This window comes from Phyllobates terribilis, unplaced genomic scaffold (genome assembly GCF_046119375.1).
Source record: "Phyllobates terribilis strain yellow unplaced genomic scaffold, ASM4611937v1 Scaffold_734__1_contigs__length_741531, whole genome shotgun sequence".
In the NCBI taxonomy this organism is placed as follows: Eukaryota; Metazoa; Chordata; class Amphibia; order Anura; family Dendrobatidae; genus Phyllobates; species Phyllobates terribilis.
Window position 1 is genome coordinate 517387 of NW_027363494.1, and position 15262 is coordinate 532648.

Below are 15262 nucleotides of genomic sequence, written 5' to 3' on the forward strand. Positions count from 1 at the left end.
GGCTCTGAGCCTTTATATACCTGCGCACAGCAGCAGCCACCTTCAGTCTGCTGCTGGACAGCCAGCAGCAGCAGCAGCAGGAGAGGTAATTAATCAGCAACCCTCCTGCTAAGGGTAGACAGCTGCTCGTTCCACCCCCCCCCCCCGCCTTAATTGGTTCTCCTCCCTTCCAACGGTGTTGAGGCGGGTGGGAACAGCCGGGGGTTGAGGGTACTGTGCTAAAAGAGGTGGAGTTATGCAGATCTAAAACGCGTGGATTGCAGCAGCAGCAAGCCGAAAAGTGCAGGCATGTGAGGGATCTAGAGGTTGACAGCATGTCTTCTTAACGGGAGTCCAGGTGGCCATCTCCACAAATGGACTTTTCAGAATCCTTGGGTGGCACCGTAGTCGGAAACCAATTCTGGTTATCGCTTCTCGGCCTTTTGGCTAAGATCAAGTGTAGTATCTGTTCTTATCAGTTTAATATCTGATACGTCCCCTATCTGGGGACCATATATTAAATGGATTTTTAGAACAGGGAGATGGAAAAAGAGCTTGCTCTGTCCACTCCACGCATTGAACTGGTATTGCAGTATCTCCAGGACCGGTGCACCCCTTCTTTAATGCAGTTTCTAAAATCAGAAAGAATTGAATTCAATGCTTTTTGTTCATTTTGCTTGTTTGTCGGATTTTGGGATGGACTCTTTGGCTTTGCTTTTCTTCTCCTCATTGGATTTTTCATGTTAAAAGTTGCAGAAGCCAGATGACAAGCTCATTTTGGTTCAACTTCAGCAACTGTGCATTGCATTGCCATGTAATGTAATGTAATGCAATGCTATCTATCTAGCTCTCCCTCTATACTTCCTTTTGGATAAACAGACATATTAGGCAAGCATTTTGGAGCTTTCACCTAAATAACTACAGGTGGTGAGATAAGCTGCACAATATAATTGACCTTTCAGTATATTGTTGCACACACACCATCTATTTAGCAAATGCCCTTGTTATCAACAGCAGCCTTTTAAACTCACCTGAGCTAACAGGTATGTGAGCTGGTTACTCTGCTGCGCTTAAAATTTCTTTTTTGGTTTGCTACAATGCCTTTTCTGAAACGTTGTCTCCCTCTGCTGGAACACTGACTTCTTTCATTTAATGCCTGCAGACTATAAAAGAGAAACCAACCCAAAAAGTTTGGTTGATTAGTCTGTGGCATTCTTTTAAACTGTTGCTTATGGCGGTCTCTGTGAGCTTCTCAGTGACATTCAGCCATCCAGGTATCCCGCCTGCAGTAGACGGAATGTGGCAATGGAACGCTGGCTGCGCGTGTCATAATAGGCTCTGAGCCTTTATATACCTGCGCACAGCAGCAGCCACCTTCAGTCTGCTGCTGGACAGCCAGCAGCAGCAGCAGCAGGAGAGGTAATTAATCAGCAACCCTCCTGCTAAGGGTAGACAGCTGCTCGTTCCACCCCCCCCCGCCTTAATTGGTTCTCCTCCCTTCCAACGGTGTTGAGGCGGGTGGGAACAGCCGGGGGTTGAGGGTACTGTGCTAAAAGAGGTGGAGTTATGCAGATCTAAAACGCGTGGATTGCAGCAGCAGCAAGCCGAAAAGTGCAGGCATGTGAGGGATCTAGAGGTTGACAGCATGTCTTCTTAACGGGAGTCCAGGTGGCCATCTCCACAAATGGACTTTTCAGAATCCTTGGGTGGCACCGTAGTCGGAAACCAATTCTGGTTATCGCTTCTCGGCCTTTTGGCTAAGATCAAGTGTAGTATCTGTTCTTATCAGTTTAATATCTGATACGTCCCCTATCTGGGGACCATATATTAAATGGATTTTTAGAACAGGGAGATGGAAAAAGAGCTTGCTCTGTCCACTCCACGCATTGACCTGGTATTGCAGTATCTCCAGGACCGGTGCACCCCTTCTTTAATGCAGTTTCTAAAATCAGAAAGAATTGAATTCAATGCTTTTTGTTCATTTTGCTTGTTTGTCGGATTTTGGGATGGACTCTTTGGCTTTGCTTTTCTTCTCCTCATTGGATTTTTCATGTTAAAAGTTGCAGAAGCCAGATGACAAGCTCATTTTGGTTCAACTTCAGCAACTGTGCATTGCATTGCCATGTAATGTAATGTAATGCAATGCTATCTATCTAGCTCTCCCTCTATACTACCTCTTGGATAAACAGACATATTAGGCAAGCATTTTGGAGCTTTCACCTAAATAACTACAGGTGGTGAGATAAGCTGCACAATATAATTGACCTTTCAGTATATTGTTGCACACACACCATCTATTTAGCAAATGCCCTTGTTATCAACAGCAGCCTTTTAAACTCACCTGAGCTAACAGGTATGTGAGCTGGTTACTCTGCTGCGCTTAAAATTTCTTTTTTGGTTTGCTACAATGCCTTTTCTGAAACGTTGTCTCCCTCTGCTGGAACACTGACTTCTTTCATTTAATGCCTGCAGACTATAAAAGAGAAACCAACCCAAAAAGTTTGGTTGATTAGTCTGTGGCATTCTTTTAAACTGTTGCTTATGGCGGTCTCTGTGAGCTTCTCAGTGACATTCAGCCATCCAGGTATCCCGCCTGCAGTAGACGGAATGTGGCAATGGAACGCTGGCTGCGCGTGTCATAATAGGCTCTGAGCCTTTATATACCTGCGCACAGCAGCAGCCACCTTCAGTCTGCTGCTGGACAGCCAGCAGCAGCAGCAGCAGGAGAGGTAATTAATCAGCAACCCTCCTGCTAAGGGTAGACAGCTGCTCGTTCCACCCCCCCCCCCGCCTTAATTGGTTCTCCTCCCTTCCAACGGTGTTGAGGCGGGTGGGAACAGCCGGGGGTTGAGGGTACTGTGCTAAAAGAGGTGGAGTTATGCAGATCTAAAACGCGTGGATTGCAGCAGCAGCAAGCCGAAAAGTGCAAGCATGTGAGGGATCTAGAGGTTGACAGCATGTCTTCTTAACGGGAGTTCAGGTGGCCATCTCCACAAATGGACTTTTCAGAATCCTTGGGTGGCACCGTAGTCGGAAACCAATTCTGGTTATCGCTTCTCGGCCTTTTGGCTAAGATCAAGTGTAGTATCTGTTCTTATCAGTTTAATATCTGATACGTCCCCTATCTGGGGACCATATATTAAATGGATTTTTAGAACAGGGAGATGGAAAAAGAGCTTGCTCTGTCCACTCCACGCATTGACCTGGTATTGCAGTATCTCCAGGACCGGTGCACCCCTTCTTTAATGCAGTTTCTAAAATCAGAAAGAATTGAATTCAATGCTTTTTGTTCATTTTGCTTGTTTGTCGGATTTTGGGATGGACTCTTTGGCTTTGCTTTTCTTCTCCTCATTGGATTTTTCATGTTAAAAGTTGCAGAAGCCAGATGACAAGCTCATTTTGGTTCAACTTCAGCAACTGTGCATTGCATTGCCATGTAATGTAATGTAATGCAATGCTATCTATCTAGCTCTCCCTCTATACTTCCTTTTGGATAAACAGACATATTAGGCAAGCATTTTGGAGCTTTCACCTAAATAACTACAGGTGGTGAGATAAGCTGCACAATATAATTGACCTTTCAGTATATTGTTGCACACACACCATCTATTTAGCAAATGCCCTTGTTATCAACAGCAGCCTTTTAAACTCACCTGAGCTAACAGGTATGTGAGCTGGTTACTCTGCTGCGCTTAAAATTTCTTTTTTGGTTTGCTACAATGCCTTTTCTGAAACGTTGTCTCCCTCTGCTGGAACACTGACTTCTTTCATTTAATGCCTGCAGACTATAAAAGAGAAACCAACCCAAAAAGTTTGGTTGATTAGTCTGTGGCATTCTTTTAAACTGTTGCTTATGGCGGTCTCTGTGAGCTTCTCAGTGACATTCAGCCATCCAGGTATCCCGCCTGCAGTAGACGGAATGTGGCAATGGAACGCTGGCTGCGCGTGTCATAATAGGCTCTGAGCCTTTATATACCTGTGCACAGCAGCAGCCACCTTCAGTCTGCTGCTGGACAGCCAGCAGCAGCAGCAGCAGGAGAGGTAATTAATCAGCAACCCTCCTGCTAAGGGTAGACAGCTGCTCGTTCCACCCCCCCCCCACCTTAATTGGTTCTCCTCCCTTCCAACGGTGTTGAGGCGGGTGGGAACAACCGGGGGTTGAGGGTACTGTGCTAAAAGAGGTGGAGTTATGCAGATCTAAAACGCGTGGATTGCAGCAGCAGCAAGCCGAAAAGTGCAGGCATGTGAGGGATCTAGAGGTTGACAGCATGTCTTCTTAACGGGAGTCCAGGTGGCCATCTCCACAAATGGACTTTTCAGAATCCTTGGGTGGCACCGTAGTCGGAAACCAATTCTGGTTATCGCTTCTCGGCCTTTTGGCTAAGATCAAGTGTAGTATCTGTTCTTATCAGTTTAATATCTGATACGTCCCCTATCTGGGGACCATATATTAAATGGATTTTTAGAACAGGGAGATGGAAAAAGAGCTTGCTCTGTCCACTCCACGCATTGACCTGGTATTGCAGTATCTCCAGGACCGGTGCACCCCTTCTTTAATGCAGTTTCTAAAATCAGAAAGAATTGAATTCAATGCTTTTTGTTCATTTTGCTTGTTTGTCGGATTTTGGGATGGACTCTTTGGCTTTGCTTTTCTTCTCCTCATTGGATTTTTCATGTTAAAAGTTGCAGAAGCCAGTTGACAAGCTCATTTTGGTTCAACTTCAGCAACTGTGCATTGCATTGCCATGTAATGTAATGTAATGCAATGCTATCTATCTAGCTCTCCCTCTATGCTTCCTTTTGGATAAACAGACATATTAGGCAAGCATTTTGGAGCTTTCACCTAAATAACTACAGGTGGTGAGATAAGCTGCACAATATAATTGACCTTTCAGTATATTGTTGCACACACACCATCTATTTAGCAAATGCCCTTGTTATCAACAGCAGCCTTTTAAACTCACCTGAGCTAACAGGTATGTGAGCTGGTTAGTCTGCTGCGCTTAAAATTTCTTTTTTGGTTTGCTACAATGCCTTTTCTGAAACGTTGTCTCCCTCTGCTGGAACACTGACTTCTTTCATTTAATGACTGCAGACTATAAAAGAGAAACCAACCCAAAAAGTTTGGTTGATTAGTCTGTGGCATTCTTTTAAACTGTTGCTTATGGCGGTCTCTGTGAGCTTCTCAGTGACATTCAGCCATCCAGGTATCCCGCCTGCAGTAGACGGAATGTGGCAATGGAACGCTGGCTGCGCGTGTCATAATAGGCTCTGAGCCTTTATATACCTGCGCACAGCAGCAGCCACCTTCAGTCTGCTGCTGGACAGCCAGCAGCAGCAGCAGCAGGAGAGGTAATTAATCAGCAACCCTCCTGCTAAGGGTAGACAGCTGCTCTTTCCACCCCCCCCCACCTTAATTGGTTCTCCTCCCTTCCAACGGTGTTGAGGCGGGTGGGAACAACCGGGGGTTGAGGGTACTGTGCTAAAAGAGGTGGAGTTATGCAGATCTAAAACGCGTGGATTGCAGCAGCAGCAAGCCGAAAAGTGCAGGCATGTGAGGGATCTAGAGGTTGACAGCATGTCTTCTTAACGGGAGTCCAGGTGGCCATCTCCACAAATGGACTTTTCAGAATCCTTGGGTGGCACCGTAGTCGGAAACCAATTCTGGTTATCGCTTCTCGGCCTTTTGGCTAAGATCAAGTGTAGTATCTGTTCTTATCAGTTTAATATCTGATACGTCCCCTATCTGGGGACCATATATTAAATGGATTTTTAGAACAGGGAGATGGAAAAAGAGCTTGCTCTGTCCACTCCACGCATTGACCTGGTATTGCAGTATCTCCAGGACCGGTGCACCCCTTCTTTAATGCAGTTTCTAAAATCAGAAAGAATTGAATTCAATGCTTTTTGTTCATTTTGCTTGTTTGTCGGATTTTGGGATGGACTCTTTGGCTTTGCTTTTCTTCTCCTCATTGGATTTTTCATGTTAAAAGTTGCAGAAGCCAGTTGACAAGCTCATTTTGGTTCAACTTCAGCAACTGTGCATTGCATTGCCATGTAATGTAATGTAATGCAATGCTATCTATCTAGCTCTCCCTCTATGCTTCCTTTTGGATAAACAGACATATTAGGCAAGCATTTTGGAGCTTTCACCTAAATAACTACAGGTGGTGAGATAAGCTGCACAATATAATTGACCTTTCAGTATATTGTTGCACACACACCATCTATTTAGCAAATGCCCTTGTTATCAACAGCAGCCTTTTAAACTCACCTGAGCTAACAGGTATGTGAGCTGGTTACTCTGCTGCGCTTAAAATTTCTTTTTTGGTTTGCTACAATGCCTTTTCTGAAACGTTGTCTCCCTCTGCTGGAACACTGACTTCTTTCATTTAATGCCTGCAGACTATAAAAGAGAAACCAACCCAAAAAGTTTGGTTGATTAGTCTGTGGCATTCTTTTAAACTGTTGCTTATGGCGGTCTCTGTGAGCTTCTCAGTGACATTCAGCCATCCAGGTATCCCGCCTGCAGTAGACGGAATGTGGCAATGGAACGCTGGCTGCGCGTGTCATAATAGGCTCTGAGCCTTTATATACCTGCGCACAGCAGCAGCCACCTTCAGTCTGCTGCTGGACAGCCAGCAGTAGCAGCAGCAGGAGAGGTAATTAATCAGCAACCCTCCTGCTAAGGGTAGACAGCTGCTCGTTCCACCCCTCCCCCCCCGCCTTAATTGGTTCTCCTCCCTTCCAACGGTGTTGAGGCGGGTGGGAACAGCCGGGGGTTGAGGGTACTGTGCTAAAAGAGGTGGAGTTATGCAGATCTAAAACGCGTGGATTGCAGCAGCAGCAAGCCGAAAAGTGCAGGCATGTGAGGGATCTAGAGGTTGACAGCATGTCTTCTTAACGGGAGTCCAGGTGGCCATCTCCACAAATGGACTTTTCAGAATCCTTGGGTGGCACCGTAGTCGGAAACCAATTCTGGTTATCGCTTCTCGGCCTTTTGGCTAAGATCAAGTGTAGTATCTGTTCTTATCAGTTTAATATCTGATACGTCCCCTATCTGGGGACCATATATTAAATGGATTTTTAGAACAGGGAGATGGAAAAAGAGCTTGCTCTGTCCACTCCACGCATTGACCTGGTATTGCAGTATCTCCAGGACCGGTGCACCCCTTCTTTAATGCAGTTTCTAAAATCAGAAAGAATTGAATTCAATGCTTTTTGTTCATTTTGCTTGTTTGTCGGATTTTGGGATGGACTCTTTGGCTTTGCTTTTCTTCTCCTCATTGGATTTTTCATGTTAAAAGTTGCAGAAGCCAGATGACAAGCTCATTTTGGTTCAACTTCAGCAACTGTGCATTGCATTGCCATGTAATGTAATGTAATGCAATGCTATCTATCTAGCTCTCCCTCTATACTTCCTTTTGGATAAACAGACATATTAGGCAAGCATTTTGGAGCTTTCACCTAAATAACTACAGGTGGTGAGATAAGCTGCACAATATAATTGACCTTTCAGTATATTGTTGCACACACACCATCTATTTAGCAAATGCCCTTGTTATCAACAGCAGCCTTTTAAACTCACCTGAGCTAACAGGTATGTGAGCTGGTTACTCTGCTGCGCTTAAAATTTCTTTTTTGGTTTGCTACAATGCCTTTTCTGAAACGTTGTCTCCCTCTGCTGGAACACTGACTTCTTTCATTTAATGCCTGCAGACTATAAAAGAGAAACCAACCCAAAAAGTTTGGTTGATTAGTCTGTGGCATTCTTTTAAACTGTTGCTTATGGCGGTCTCTGTGAGCTTCTCAGTGACATTCAGCCATCCAGGTATCCCGCCTGCAGTAGACGGAATGTGGCAATGGAACGCTGGCTGCGCGTGTCATAATAGGCTCTGAGCCTTTATATACCTGCGCACAGCAGCAGCCACCTTCAGTCTGCTGCTGGACAGCCAGCAGCAGCAGCAGCAGGAGAGGTAATTAATCAGCAACCCTCCTGCTAAGGGTAGACAGCTGCTCGTTCCACCCCCCCCCCCCGCCTTAATTGGTTCTCCTCCCTTCCAACGGTGTTGAGGCGGGTGGGAACAGCCGGGGGTTGAGGGTACTGTGCTAAAAGAGGTGGAGTTATGCAGATCTAAAACGCGTGGATTGCAGCAGCAGCAAGCCGAAAAGTGCAGGCATGTGAGGGATCTAGAGGTTGACAGCATGTCTTCTTAACGGGAGTCCAGGTGGCCATCTCCACAAATGGACTTTTCAGAATCCTTGGGTGGCACCGTAGTCGGAAACCAATTCTGGTTATCGCTTCTCGGCCTTTTGGCTAAGATCAAGTGTAGTATCTGTTCTTATCAGTTTAATATCTGATACGTCCCCTATCTGGGGACCATATATTAAATGGATTTTTAGAACAGGGAGATGGAAAAAGAGCTTGCTCTGTCCACTCCACGCATTGACCTGGTATTGCAGTATCTCCAGGACCGGTGCACCACTTCTTTAATGCAGTTTCTAAAATCAGAAAGAATTGAATTCAATGCTTTTTGTTCATTTTGCTTGTTTGTCGGATTTTGGGATGGACTCTTTGGCTTTGCTTTTCTTCTCCTCATTGGATTTTTCATGTTAAAAGTTGCAGAAGCCAGATGACAAGCTCATTTTGGTTCAACTTCAGCAACTGTGCATTGCATTGCCATGTAATGTAATGTAATGCAATGCTATCTATCTAGCTCTCCCTCTATACTTCCTTTTGGATAAACAGACATATTAGGCAAGCATTTTGGAGCTTTCACCTAAATAACTACAGGTGGTGAGATAAGCTGCACAATATAATTGACCTTTCAGTATATTGTTGCACACACACCATCTATTTAGCAAATGCCCTTGTTATCAACAGCAGCCTTTTAAACTCACCTGAGCTAACAGGTATGTGAGCTGGTTACTCTGCTGCGCTTAAAATTTCTTTTTTGGTTTGCTACAATGCCTTTTATGAAACGTTGTCTCCCTCTGCTGGAACACTGACTTCTTTCATTTAATGCCTGCAGACTATAAAAGAGAAACCAACCCAAAAAGTTTGGTTGATTAGTCTGTGGCATTCTTTTAAACTGTTGCTTATGGCCGTCTCTGTGAGCTTCTCAGTGACATTCAGCCATCCAGGTATCCCGCCTGCAGTAGACGGAATGTGGCAATGGAACGCTGGCTGCGCGTGTCATAATAGGCTCTGAGCCTTTATATACCTGCGCACAGCAGCAGCCACCTTCAGTCTGCTGCTGGACAGCCAGCAGCAGCAGCAGCAGGAGAGGTAATTAATCAGCAACCCTCCTGCTAAGGGTAGACAGCTGCTCGTTCCACCCCCCCCCCCGCCTTAATTGGTTCTCCTCCCTTCCAACGGTGTTGAGGCGGGTGGGAACAGCCGGGGGTTGAGGGTACTGTGCTAAAAGAGGTGGAGTTATGCAGATCTAAAACGCGTGGATTGCAGCAGCAGCAAGCCGAAAAGTGCAGGCATGTGAGGGATCTAGAGGTTGACAGCATGTCTTCTTAACGGGAGTCCAGGTGGCCATCTCCACAAATGGACTTTTCAGAATCCTTGGGTGGCACCGTAGTCGGAAACCAATTCTGGTTATCGCTTCTCGGCCTTTTGGCTAAGATCAAGTGTAGTATCTGTTCTTATCAGTTTAATATCTGATACGTCCCCTATCTGGGGACCATATATTAAATGGATTTTTAGAACAGGGAGATGGAAAAAGAGCTTGCTCTGTCCACTCCACGCATTGACCTGGTATTGCAGTATCTCCAGGACCGGTGCACCCCTTCTTTAATGCAGTTTCTAAAATCAGAAAGAATTGAATTCAATGCTTTTTGTTCATTTTGCTTGTTTGTCGGATTTTGGGATGGACTCTTTGGCTTTGCTTTTCTTCTCCTCATTGGATTTTTCATGTTAAAAGTTGCAGAAGCCAGATGACAAGCTCATTTTGGTTCAACTTCAGCAACTGTGCATTGCATTGCCATGTAATGTAATGTAATGCAATGCTATCTATCTAGCTCTCCCTCTATACTTCCTTTTGGATAAACAGACATATTAGGCAAGCATTTTGGAGCTTTCACCTAAATAACTACAGGTGGTGAGATAAGCTGCACAATATAATTGACCTTTCAGTATATTGTTGCACACACACCATCTATTTAGCAAATGCCCTTGTTATCAACAGCAGCCTTTTAAACTCACCTGAGCTAACAGGTATGTGAGCTGGTTACTCTGCTGCGCTTAAAATTTCTTTTTTGGTTTGCTACAATGCCTTTTCTGAAACGTTGTCTCCCTCTGCTGGAACACTGACTTCTTTCATTTAATGCCTGCAGACTATAAAAGAGAAACCAACCCAAAAAGTTTGGTTGATTAGTCTGTGGCATTCTTTTAAACTGTTGCTTATGGCGGTCTCTGTGAGCTTCTCAGTGACATTCAGCCATCCAGGTATCCCGCCTGCAGTAGACGGAATGTGGCAATGGAACGCTGGCTGCGCGTGTCATAATAGGCTCTGAGCCTTTATATACCTGCGCACAGCAGCAGCCACCTTCAGTCTGCTGCTGGACAGCCAGCAGCAGCAGCAGCAGGAGAGGTAATTAATCAGCAACCCTCCTGCTAAGGGTAGACAGCTGCTCGTTCCACCCCCCCCGCCTTAATTGGTTCTCCTCCCTTCCAACGGTGTTGAGGCAGGTGGGAACAGCCGGGGGTTGAGGGTACTGTGCTAAAAGAGGTGGAGTTATGCAGATCTAAAACGCGTGGATTGCAGCAGCAGCAAGCCGAAAAGTGCAGGCATGTGAGGGATCTAGAGGTTGACAGCATGTCTTCTTAACGGGAGTCCAGGTGGCCATCTCCACAAATGGACTTTTCAGAATCCTTGGGTGGCACCGTAGTCGGAAACCAATTCTGGTTATCGCTTCTCGGCCTTTTGGCTAAGATCAAGTGTAGTATCTGTTCTTATCAGTTTAATATCTGATACGTCCCCTATCTGGGGACCATATATTAAATGGATTTTTAGAACAGGGAGATGGAAAAAGAGCTTGCTCTGTCCACTCCACGCATTGACCTGGTATTGCAGTATCTCCAGGACCGGTGCACCCCTTCTTTAATGCAGTTTCTAAAATCAGAAAGAATTGAATTCAATGCTTTTTGTTCATTTTGCTTGTTTGTCGGATTTTGGGATGGACTCTTTGGCTTTGCTTTTCTTCTCCTCATTGGATTTTTCATGTTAAAAGTTGCAGAAGCCAGATGACAAGCTCATTTTGGTTCAACTTCAGCAACTGTGCATTGCATTGCCATGTAATGTAATGTAATGCAATGCTATCTATCTAGCTCTCCCTCTATACTTCCTTTTGGATAAACAGACATATTAGGCAAGCATTTTGGAGCTTTCACCTAAATAACTACAGGTGGTGAGATAAGCTGCACAATATAATTGACCTTTCAGTATATTGTTGCACACACACCATCTATTTAGCAAATGCCCTTGTTATCAACAGCAGCCTTTTAAACTCACCTGAGCTAACAGGTATGTGAGCTGGTTACTCTGCTGCGCTTAAAATTTCTTTTTTGGTTTGCTACAATGCCTTTTCTGAAACGTTGTCTCCCTCTGCTGGAACACTGACTTCTTTCATTTAATGCCTGCAGACTATAAAAGAGAAACCAACCCAAAAAGTTTGGTTGATTAGTCTGTGGCATTCTTTTAAACTGTTGCTTATGGCGGTCTTTGTGAGCTTCTCAGTGACATTCAGCCATCCAGGTATCCCGCCTGCAGTAGACGGAATGTGGCAATGGAACGCTGGCTGCACGTGTCATAATAGGCTCTGAGCCTTTATATACCTGCGCACAGCAGCAGCCACCTTCAGTCTGCTGCTGGACAGCCAGCAGCAGCAGCAGCAGGAGAGGTAATTAATCAGCAACCCTCCTGCTAAGGGTAGACAGCTGCTCGTTCCACCCCCCCCCCCCGCCTTAATTGGTTCTCCTCCCTTCCAACGGTGTTGAGGCGGGTGGGAACAGCCGGGGGTTGAGGGTACTGTGCTAAAAGAGGTGGAGTTATGCAGATCTAAAACGCGTGGATTGCAGCAGCAGCAAGCCGAAAAGTGCAGGCATGTGAGGGATCTAGAGGTTGACAGCATGTCTTCTTAACGGGAGTCCAGGTGGCCATCTCCACAAATGGACTTTTCAGAATCCTTGGGTGGCACCGTAGTCGGAAACCAATTCTGGTTATCGCTTCTCGGCCTTTTGGCTAAGATCAAGTGTAGTATCTGTTCTTATCAGTTTAATATCTGATACGTCCCCTATCTGGGGACCATATATTAAATGGATTTTTAGAACAGGGAGATGGAAAAAGAGCTTGCTCTGTCCACTCCACGCATTGACCTGGTATTGCAGTATCTCCAGGACCGGTGCACCCCTTCTTTAATGCAGTTTCTAAAATCAGAAAGAATTGAATTCAATGCTTTTTGTTCATTTTGCTTGTTTGTCGGATTTTGGGATGGACTCTTTGGCTTTGCTTTTCTTCTCCTCATTGGATTTTTCATGTTAAAAGTTGCAGAAGCCAGATGACAAGCTCATTTTGGTTCAACTTCAGCAACTGTGCATTGCATTGCCATGTAATGTAATGTAATGCAATGCTATCTATCTAGCTCTCCCTCTATACTTCCTTTTGGATAAACAGACATATTAGGCAAGCATTTTGGAGCTTTCACCTAAATAACTACAGGTGGTGAGATAAGCTGCACAATATAATTGACCTTTCAGTATATTGTTGCACACACACCATCTATTTAGCAAATGCCCTTGTTATCAACAGCAGCCTTTTAAACTCACCTGAGCTAACAGGTATGTGAGCTGGTTACTCTGCTGCGCTTAAAATTTCTTTTTTGGTTTGCTACAATGCCTTTTCTGAAACGTTGTCTCCCTCTGCTGGAACACTGACTTCTTTCATTTAATGCCTGCAGACTATAAAAGAGAAACCAACCCAAAAAGTTTGGTTGATTAGTCTGTGGCATTCTTTTAAACTGTTGCTTATGGCGGTCTTTGTGAGCTTCTCAGTGACATTCAGCCATCCAGGTATCCCGCCTGCAGTAGACGGAATGTGGCAATGGAACGCTGGCTGCGCGTGTCAGAGAGGTAATTAATCAGCAACCCTCCTGCTAAGGGTAGACAGCTGCTCGTTCCACCCCCCCCCGCCTTAATTGGTTCTCCTCCCTTCCAACGGTGTTGAGGCGGGTGGGAACAGCCGGGGGTTGAGGGTACTGTGCTAAAAGAGGTGGAGTTATGCAGATCTAAAACGCGTGGATTGCAGCAGCAGCAAGCCGAAAAGTGCAGGCATGTGAGGGATCTAGAGGTTGACAGCATGTCTTCTTAACGGGAGTCCAGGTGGCCATCTCCACAAATGGACTTTTCAGAATCCTTGGGTGGCACCGTAGTCGGAAACCAATTCTGGTTATCGCTTCTCGGCCTTTTGGCTAAGATCAAGTGTAGTATCTGTTTGGCTAAGATCAAGTGTAGTATCTTTTGAAAAGGCAGTTTGTCCTTGGGCTGCCCTAGTAAATTGATGCATATTACACACTGGTTTGGTGCACTTGTTAGTACGCCAGGTGGCTCATAGAGTTATCTGATGGAAAACATGGCCCTCCAGGATCGAAGTCACTAGGCTGGGTAAGTGTGAGTGCTTTGGAGCAATGTGCCCCAGGAGTAGGCGCCCTGGTGGGAGTCCAAGCTTACTGGGACTGGGAACCCCAGAAAGACTTGGCTTCGTAGCACGCCGCACCTTTGCCAATCATACTTTCTGAGCAACCCCCCCTATTCCTGGCCTCCGGGCTAGGAAGGGGAATTTTTATAAACCTGGTCGGAGGTCCGGTCAGCTTTGGGCTGAGAAACCAACACAGGCTCCAGCTCCACTAGGGTGGCAGCCTAGATGGAAGCTGGGAGCACGAAAACGGCTCTTCTCCGGCTTCGGCTAGGGAGAGCATCGGAGATCCCTGACCCTCGCTGTGGCCTTCTGGCTCGGAGGGATGGGGATGGTTTATTGGGGACCCTCTCCTCCGGGAAGGGTCCACATGAATCCTCGCCTCGTGCGCTGTTTTGGTGTGACTTCGGTCACATTTTTCAGTGCCTTGGATGCAGCTTCAATCAAAAAATCTGTTCTTATGAGATTAATATCTGATACGTCCCCTATCTGGGGACCATATATTAAATGGATTTTTAGAACAGGGAGATGGAAAAAGAGCTTGCTCTGTCCACTCCACGCATTGACCTGGTATTGCAGTATCTCCAGGACCGGTGCACCCCTTCTTTAATGCAGTTTCTAAAATCAGAAAGAATTGAATTCAATGCTTTTTGTTCATTTTGCTTGTTTGTCGGATTTTGGGATGGACTCTTTGGCTTTGCTTTTCTTCTCCTCATTGGATTTTTCATGTTAAAAGTTGCAGAAGCCAGATGACAAGCTCATTTTGGTTCAACTTCAGCAACTGTGCATTGCATTGCCATGTAATGTAATGTAATGCAATGCTATCTATCTAGCTCTCCCTCTATACTTCCTTTTGGATAAACAGACATATTAGGCAAGCATTTTGGAGCTTCCACCTAAATAACTACAGGTGGTGAGATAAGCTGCACAATATAATTGACCTTTCAGTATATTGTTGCACACACACCATCTATTTAGCAAATGCCCTTGTTATCAACACCAGCCTTTTAAACTCACCTGAGCTAACAGGTATGTGAGCTGGTTACTCTGCTGCGCTTAAAATTTCTTTTTTGGTTTGCTACAATGCCTTTTCTGAAACGTTGTCTCCCTCTGCTGGAACACTGACTTCTTTCATTTAATGCCTGCAGACTATAAAAGAGAAACCAACCCAAAAAGTTTGGTTGATTAGTCTGTGGCATTCTTTTAAACTGTTGCTTATGGCGGTCTCTGTGAGCTTCTCAGTGACATTCAGCCATCCAGGTATCCCGCCTGCAGTAGACGGAATGTGGCAATGGAACGCTGGCTGCGCGTGTCATAATAGGCTCTGAGCCTTTATATACCTGCGCACAGCAGCAGCCACCTTCAGTCTGCTGCTGGACAGCCAGCAGCAGCAGCAGCAGGAGAGGTAATTAATCAGCAACCCTCCTGCTAAGGGTAGACAGCTGCTCGTTCCACCCCCCCCCCGCCTTAATTGGTTCTCCTCCCTTCCAACGGTGTTGAGGCGGGTGGGAACAGCCGGGGGTTGAGGGTACTGTGCTAAAAGAGGTGGAGTTATGCAGATCTAAAACGCGTGGATTGCAGCA

At 45.6% G+C, this 15262-nt stretch overlaps 11 non-coding genes and 1 pseudogene across 11 annotated transcripts; all 12 read left to right on the forward strand.

The window, feature by feature from the left end:
• Window positions 1–406: 406 nt before the first annotated feature.
• Window positions 407–597, forward strand: LOC141237919 (U2 spliceosomal RNA). Its single transcript, XR_012303440.1, has one exon. It is a non-coding gene; the product is annotated as a U2 spliceosomal RNA (small nuclear RNA).
• A 1119-nt stretch (window positions 598–1716) lies between these two features.
• LOC141237689 (U2 spliceosomal RNA) lies at window positions 1717–1907 on the forward strand. Its single transcript, XR_012303217.1, has one exon. It is a non-coding gene; the product is annotated as a U2 spliceosomal RNA (small nuclear RNA).
• Window positions 1908–3028: 1121 nt separating this feature from the next.
• On the forward strand, window positions 3029–3219 carry LOC141237690 (U2 spliceosomal RNA). Its single transcript, XR_012303218.1, has one exon. It is a non-coding gene; the product is annotated as a U2 spliceosomal RNA (small nuclear RNA).
• A 1120-nt stretch (window positions 3220–4339) lies between these two features.
• Window positions 4340–4530, forward strand: LOC141237692 (U2 spliceosomal RNA). The gene has a single exon (XR_012303220.1). It is a non-coding gene; the product is annotated as a U2 spliceosomal RNA (small nuclear RNA).
• Window positions 4531–5649: 1119 nt separating this feature from the next.
• LOC141237693 (U2 spliceosomal RNA) lies at window positions 5650–5840 on the forward strand. The gene has a single exon (XR_012303221.1). It is a non-coding gene; the product is annotated as a U2 spliceosomal RNA (small nuclear RNA).
• A 1123-nt stretch (window positions 5841–6963) lies between these two features.
• LOC141237694 (U2 spliceosomal RNA) lies at window positions 6964–7154 on the forward strand. Its single transcript, XR_012303222.1, has one exon. It is a non-coding gene; the product is annotated as a U2 spliceosomal RNA (small nuclear RNA).
• Window positions 7155–8276: 1122 nt separating this feature from the next.
• On the forward strand, window positions 8277–8467 carry LOC141237841 (U2 spliceosomal RNA). The gene has a single exon (XR_012303365.1). It is a non-coding gene; the product is annotated as a U2 spliceosomal RNA (small nuclear RNA).
• A 1121-nt stretch (window positions 8468–9588) lies between these two features.
• Window positions 9589–9779, forward strand: LOC141237695 (U2 spliceosomal RNA). Its single transcript, XR_012303223.1, has one exon. It is a non-coding gene; the product is annotated as a U2 spliceosomal RNA (small nuclear RNA).
• A 1118-nt stretch (window positions 9780–10897) lies between these two features.
• On the forward strand, window positions 10898–11088 carry LOC141237696 (U2 spliceosomal RNA). The gene has a single exon (XR_012303224.1). It is a non-coding gene; the product is annotated as a U2 spliceosomal RNA (small nuclear RNA).
• A 1122-nt stretch (window positions 11089–12210) lies between these two features.
• Window positions 12211–12401, forward strand: LOC141237697 (U2 spliceosomal RNA). The gene has a single exon (XR_012303225.1). It is a non-coding gene; the product is annotated as a U2 spliceosomal RNA (small nuclear RNA).
• Window positions 12402–13435: 1034 nt separating this feature from the next.
• LOC141237426 (U2 spliceosomal RNA) lies at window positions 13436–13577 on the forward strand (annotated as a pseudogene).
• Window positions 13578–14101: 524 nt separating this feature from the next.
• Window positions 14102–14283, forward strand: LOC141237416 (U2 spliceosomal RNA). The gene has a single exon (XR_012302964.1). It is a non-coding gene; the product is annotated as a U2 spliceosomal RNA (small nuclear RNA).
• Window positions 14284–15262: the final 979 nt, after the last annotated feature.